Here is a 7,546-nt window from a genome sequence, read left to right as displayed (position 1 = left end):
GTATAATGGAACTCGAAATAGTAATGATCAGGCCAATCTACAGTCTAGTCTGGAAGAAATTTAAAAATTGTGTGACGACTGGCAGATGGAACTGAACGCAGCTAAATCTGTTGTTATGTCCATAACGAGAAAGAAATAAATTTTGCATTATCCTTACAATATAAGTAATAACTTGTAACAGAGTCGATAAACATGGGTATCTAGGAATAATTTTCACTTCTGATCTCAGATAGAGTCAACACATTGATGCTGTATGTAGTAAGGCTAGCAAAGCGCTCTGGAGCCTAAGGCGGAATATAAGTGCGTCGACACGTGAGGTAAAAATTCTAGCCTATGAACCTTTAATACGTCCTATCATGGAGTATGCTAAAACTGTATGGGATCCCTACACTATATCCAACCAACAAAAAATTGATAGAATCCAGAGGTTAGCATCAAGGTTCATATTTACCAACTACCGCTACTACCAATCCCCCGCTGAACTATCTAAGCTTGTTGAATTACCTCCGATAGATTTGCGTACGAGGTGGGAGCGACTGAAACAAGTGTACCTGATTATGAATGGTCATTTCCTTGTCGGCAAACGCAGGTACTTCAAAATCCCGACAAATGAAATATCGCGACATCGTCATAGCCAGTACATCACACCCCCTCAAGCCAGAAATGACTGTTTTAAGGACAGCCTTATACAGAAAGTTATTACAGAATCGAATGCGCTCCCCGACTCTGCCATGTCAACCTCATACCTTGAAGAATTTTTGCAATGTGTACACCTTATTCTTTTTGCCACTAACTAATATGTATATTATACCTTTGCCAAAGGTGTATATGTTCATTTTTTGTTTCTTCTTTTTGCAGGTAACTTGTACAGTGCATTGAATTTAAACTGATTCGCATCCCTGCTAAGAGGTCTCCAGTTGTTCATTTACTTGCTTTTTGTTTTCTCATACTGTATTATTGTATGTGTTAGTACCTTCCACTCCTGTAATGGCCCTTCATGGGCTGACAGTAGTATTTAAAAAAACATCATCATCATCAGCAGCAGCAGCCTGTTTTATGTCTACTGCAGGACGAAGGCCTCTCCCTGCAATCTCCAATTACTCCTGTCCTGCTCCAACCGATTCCAAGAAGCGCCTGCCATTTTCCTAATTTTATCACTCCACCTAGTCTTCTGTCGTCCTCGTTTGCGTTTTCTTTCTATTGGTAACCATTCTGTAACCCTAGTGGCCCAACGGTTATCTAACCTGTACGTTGCATGACTTGCCCAGCTCCATTTTTTTCTCTTGATGTCAATTAGAATATCGTCTGTACCTGTTTTCTCTCTGACCCAAACCGCTCTCTGTCTGTCTCATAACGTTAGGCTTATCAATTTTCGTTCTATCGCTCTTTGCGCGGTCCTTAACTTGTTCTCATGCTTCTTTGTCAGTCTGCAAGTCTCCACTCCATAAGTCAGCACTGGTAAAATGAATTGATTGTACACCTTCCTTTTCGATGATAATCGTAAGCTTCTAGTCGGGGAGCTGGCAATGTCTGCCGTATGCGATCCAACCCATCTTTATTCTTCTGTAAATTTCTTTCTCATGATCAGGGTTCCCTGCGATTAATTCACCTACGTAAACGTAGTCCTTCACAGACTCTAGAAGCCGACTGGTGATCCTGAACCGTTGTTCCTTTGCCCGGCTATTTATCATTATCTTTGTCTTCTGCATATTATTCTTCAATCCCGCTCTTAAACACTCTCTCTTAAGGTCCTCAGTCATTTGTTATAACTCGTTTGCATTGTTGCTGAATAGAACAATGTCATCGGCAAACCGAAGGACGCTGAGATATTCGCCGTCGATCTTTACTCCTAAGCCTTCGCAGTTGAATAGCCTGAATACTTCTTCCAAGCGTGCAGTGAATATTCCTGGGGAGACTGCGTCTCCCTGTCTGACCCCTTTCTTTGTAGGTATCTTCCTGCTTTTCTTGTGTAGAATTAAGGCAGCTGTAGAACGTCTGTAGATATTTTCCAAGGTGTTTAGGTAAGCGTTCTGTACTCCTTGATTACGTAATGCCGCTATAACTGTCGGTATCTCTACTGAATCAAATGCTTTTTGTAATCTATGAAAGCCATATAGAGAGGCTTATTATAACCTTGTGATGACTCCAATATGGGGCAGAGGTTCGTGTACTCAATGGTTCGGTTGGTTCTCTTAGGCGGAGCCTCCGAGAACCCAATTGAGGACAAAGCCGTTGGTTTGGACACACACAAAGACTTTTAATCAAACTAAATAGAGGCATAAAGGAAATAGAAGAAAATAGAAAGCATGCCTAAAATAAACACTCAAGAAGACATTGCGGCAAAGAACACACGTAGGGCTTGCATGTCGTTAACGGGTGCGCGAGTCCGTGCTTGCCACGAGTGCAGGGACGCGTAACAGTCTCGACGCGGCGACGCGGCGACAAGCTGGCGAAAGGAGTGGCGCCGGTCTCACCATAGGTCGCGGCGTAAGCTGACCAACCGGGCGACCGGAGCGCGCCAGCTCTGGCTAGGCGAGGTAAAGCAGGCGGCTTGGTGGCGCGAGTAGACGGCGTCGGCGTTCTGGCCGGGCAGCTGGATGTAGAGCTCGGGCCCGTAGCCCGACTGCTCTTGTCTCGCCCACGGGCGCAGAAGCTCGAACGCCGGCCTCGGGCAGCAGGCGGCACGACAGACGGGGGTGGCGTTCTGGCCGGGCAGCTGGCGTAGAACTTTGGCCCGTAGCCCGACTGTTCTCGTCCTGCCCACTGGCGCAGAAGCTCACCGGCCTTGAGGAGCTGGCGGCCCGCTCAGGTAGACGGGCGACGCACAGGAACAGGTTGGCAGGAGGCCCCGGTTGGGTGAAGTCCTGGTGGGCTAGGGTCGGGAACCCGACGGCCTGTCTTCAACGCCCGCTCCGGTGGTTGACCTCCTCCTGCCGTTGCTTCCTGGAACTCTCCTGACGTCTCCCTTGCGTCTCCTTGCGTGTCCTCTCCTTCTGCCAGCGCATCACGCTTTTTCTTCTTGTCTGGCCGATTTGGCATTCTCGGATTGGCTGACTGACGCCCCGTGGTCTTTTCTAATTGGTTTGCTTTTGTTTTTGTTGTTTTTCATGCGCCGCGCGTTCTCGTGCCGGACGCTCTTCGGCGTCGTTGTTTTCCTTCTTCCAGCACGGAATCCGCCTCGGCGCGCGTGCACTCATTGTCGTCTGCTCCTGACCGTCCCAATCACCGCACCGTGTCGCGCACCACACATCACAAACCTGGAAATTTCTCGATTACCTGAATAATGACATTGTTATGATCCATTGTAGAGTATCTGTTCCTGAATCCAGCCTGTTCCCTTGGTTGACTAAAGTCCAGTGTTGCCTTTATTCTAATGGAGATTATTTTGATAAATATCTTATATAATACTAGAAGTAAGCTAATGGGCCGATTTTGTTTCAATTCTTTAATGTCTCCCTTTTCGTGGATTAGTATTACGTCTGGATTCTTCCAGTTTTGTGGGACCCTCGCAGTCAATAGACACTTCGTATAAAGACCCACCAGGTTTCCCAACATTATGTCTCCTGCATCATTGATTAAATCGACTGTTATTCCATCTTCTCCTGCCGCTATTCCACGCTTCACGCCTTGCAGGACCTTTCTGACTTCATCGCTAGTTATAGGAGGAGTTTCTGTATCCTGTTTATTGATTTTTCTAAGGGAGATATCGACACTTCTCTGGGTACAGTACAGGTCAGTATAGGATTCTTCCGCTACTCTTACTATATATTGGAGGTTGTTGGTGATATTACCCTGCTTATCTTTTATTGCATAAATCTTGCTTTTTCCTATGCCAAGGTTCTTTCTCACGGATTTCAGGCTGCGTTAGTTTTTTTGCGGCTTCTTCACTCTTTCTCACGTTATAGTATCGAATATCACTTATTTTCGCCTTGTTAATCAGTTTTTACACTTCCGTGAATTCTATCTTATCTCTTCAGTTGGACACTTTTATTTCTTGTCATTTCTTTATTAGGACATTTGTTACTTAGGAGCGCTTGCCTACACGTTGCCTTGGTGCCTTGCCTCCCACTTCAATTGCTGCCTCTGAAGCGAACCTAGTTACGGTTTCATTCATTAGCTCCATCTCATTTTCTCTCTGTTCTAAGGCTGCATATCTGTTTGCAAGTACGAGCCTGAATTTGTCTGCTTTAACCCTCACTGCCTCAAGGGTGACCTGTTTCTTATTGAGCAGTTTTGTTCTTTTTTCTTTCAAATTGAGGTGAATCCTACCCCTCACTAACCTATGATCACTGCCCTTTACCCTACTTATAACTTATACATCCTGCACTATGCTGGGATCAGCAGGAAGTATGAAGTCAATTTCATTTCTTTTTTCACAATTAGAGCTTTCCCAGGTCCACTTTCTGTTGCTACGCCTCTTGAAAAAGGTGTTGATTATTCGAAACTCATTCCTTTCCGCGAATTCAACCAGCATCTCTCCTCTAGCATTCCTAGAATCGACGCCATAGTTGCCAATTGCTTGTTCCCCAGCCTGCTTTTTCTCCACTTTTGCATTGAAGTCGCCCGTTGCAAGAGTATACTTAGTTTCCACTTTTCTCATCGCTAATTCAACATCTTCATACAACTGATCTACTTCCTCATCATCGTGACTGGATGTTGGAGCGTAGGCTTCTACTACCTTTATTCTATGCCTCTTGTTAGGTTTGATTACGACTACAGCTACCCTCTCATTAATGCTGTAGAATTGGCCAATGTTGCCCGTTATGTCCGTATGGATTAGGAATCCTACCCTGTATTGTTTCTTATCTAGGAGACCTCTATAGCAGAGAACATGTCTGGTATTCAGCAATGTGTAAGCCTCACCAGTTCTTCTAATCTCAATAAGCCCGATGATATCCTTAGCAATGTCTGATAATTCCTTAAAAAGTCCTGCTAAGCTAGCTTCGCTCGACAGGGTTCAGGTTTTAAACGTTGCAAGGGTCAGTTTCCATTGGCGGCCTGTCCGGATGCAGAGATTCTTAGGTTCCTCTACTGCGTAACAGGTCCGACCACCGCCTTGGTCAGGTGCTCCGCAGCTGCTGGGGACTGATGGCCATTGGGTAATTGAGTGAGCTATGTAAGACAAGGTGGCCGAATAGTGCACCAGGGAGGCCAATTCCTGTTCTGGTGAAGGAGTGTCTTGTACAAGCTTAGTGACCTTCCTAATTTGGTTGTACATGGAGTAGCATAGCTCCACTTAGCTCCACTCGCTCTCGCCATCTTTTGCCGATGACAGGCGTCACTCTAAGCCTGCAGATGCTGTGCACCGGAGGAGGTGAATTTCAAGCTCACCATCGTAAAAAACAAAGAAAAAAGGAATTAAAAAAGAAAATGGGAAAAAGAAAGAAAACGAGCAAAGAGAAAGATAAAAAGGGGGAAAGCGAGAAAGAAAGAAAAGGAAACACTCTTATCGCGGGAAGAAATTTATGACCCAAATAATTCAAATAACGAATGATACTCGAGCTTGTCTTTTTTGCGACGAACAAAAAGGCATATTTTCCTTTCTATGCACCCCCTTCAGTGCCCATATGCCATGTTCCAGCTGATAATTGAACCCACTCTTGAAGGCCACTCTTAGCCGCACTGAAGGCGCCTCAAACGGCCAGTTCCAGTCATAGCTGTTAGAGATCATTTTGTAGGGAACGCAGGCGAAACGAACGTCCTCTTCGACTTTCGCTGGCGTAGCGTACCGAGTGAAAATGACGCGTCTACTGGCCTCACTGCATGAGACGGGTGCGGCGCCGACCCACAGAACGCATTGATAACAGCAGGTGGGGAAATTGATGATTTAACCTAGCACAGACTAAGTGTAACACTTCCGTCGTGCATCTATATTGCCGAGAAAAAAAGGTTCATCCTGCTGAGTGAAAATGCTTCCCTCGGTCTAATGGCTCGTGCGTTCCTAATCTTGAAGATTTGAAGAAAGATGAAAGTGTCTCGCGGGTTGAAGACTGAGTACAACGGAGGGACAACATGCGTCTGTTTCTTTACAAAGGAATAATTTACTTTGCCCTCTTTGCTTGAGCGTACTCTTCACATCGCTGTCGTCAGGCCGTAGAGTCACTAAGATATTTCAAGCAGCTGTTTCTCCGTTGGCGACGTATGAACAACTCGCGTTTTTTTTGTTATTCTGCAAGCATGCGAACATTTCAAGTGTAATGTTGATCGATGTCCGCAGAATTCTTAAACCGTTTTCACATTGTAAGCAAAACAAATGAAATCAAATGCATAAAAGCTTGTTCAAAAATTCTTAGTAATAATTGCAGGTCGCTTCCCGGGTTGGAATTTACAGCGAGCTTACGGTGACTGACATTGCAACTGCGGCGGGTACCACCTGAAGCAGTGTTTTAACTATACTACTCGAGTAGTATAGTCGCTTCTGCTGAGCTCTGACATTTTGCTCACAGGAAGACGATGCCCAACGAGGCACGAGCCTTCTCGGTGTACCCTGCCGTGCTTGCCGTGGAAGCCTCAGCAACCATGCCACCTCCAGCGCACGGCGTGACGCCAAGTTCGGCATGCATCGCCGCGCCTTCAGTGCATGCCACCCGCACATCGGGTTAGCATGGGGGCACTGACTTCAAAAATGTGCCTCCAGCGCCCAAAACATTTCTGCCACAATTTTACAAAATACAGCAGACAAGCGATTCCTACGGCTCTGAACTCTTTTACTGGGACAGGAGCCTTCTTCCACAGTAATGACCACCGTCTTGCTGTCGCTTGCTTTGTTTTTCCCGAAATAAATATTCTCATTCGTTGCGATAAACTGGACGAGAACAAGACATTTATAGGTCGTTTGTACGGGTGCATTCGCATAAAAACCTAATAACTTTAAGAAGGCATTTTAAAAAATGTGTGTCACATGTTTGCATCAGAAGCACCACAATCCTTACCACTTCACAACCACATAATTATATAAGATCAGCGTCTCTCCAACCTCCCGTATCTCTCCCATGGTCGCACCCGAAGTGAGGCGCTCTAAAAAAGGGTTCAGGATATGGCAATGGAATTGTGGAAGTTATGAAAACGAAAAGTAAGTTTTGCAGCAGTAAGTTAAAAGACAAGGATATACCGGACGTCATAATTCTGCAGGAAACACACGGGATCGCAAAGCTAGCAGGATACAAATCTTGTGGCTATGACGAAGGATAGATCATGCCATTAACCACTCTGCTAAGAAGAAACATAACGCGTGTGCAACACAACACAGGCATAACGCACATTGATATTATTCGATTGTAACTCATCCCGCAAAAGAAGACAGCACGTAGCTTATTGCTTCTCAACATCTATAGCAACCCCACGCTACATAAAAACAAATTCAAGAACCTATTCCAGAAAACACTCAGACTTGCTGGAGAAAATCCGGTAGTTATACCAGGAAAGTTTAATGCCCGACACACCACGTGGGGATATTTATATACCATAGCAAAAGGACAGGACTTATAGAATGACTCGCAAGAATTAGGCCTCATGCTCATCACAGACCTCGCCACTCCAACCAGAG

The sequence above is a fragment of the Dermacentor variabilis genome, chromosome 8 (genome assembly GCF_050947875.1).
Source record: "Dermacentor variabilis isolate Ectoservices chromosome 8, ASM5094787v1, whole genome shotgun sequence".
NCBI lineage: Eukaryota > Metazoa > Arthropoda > Arachnida > Ixodida > Ixodidae > Dermacentor > Dermacentor variabilis.
Note: the sequence above shows the minus strand (reverse complement) of the source record.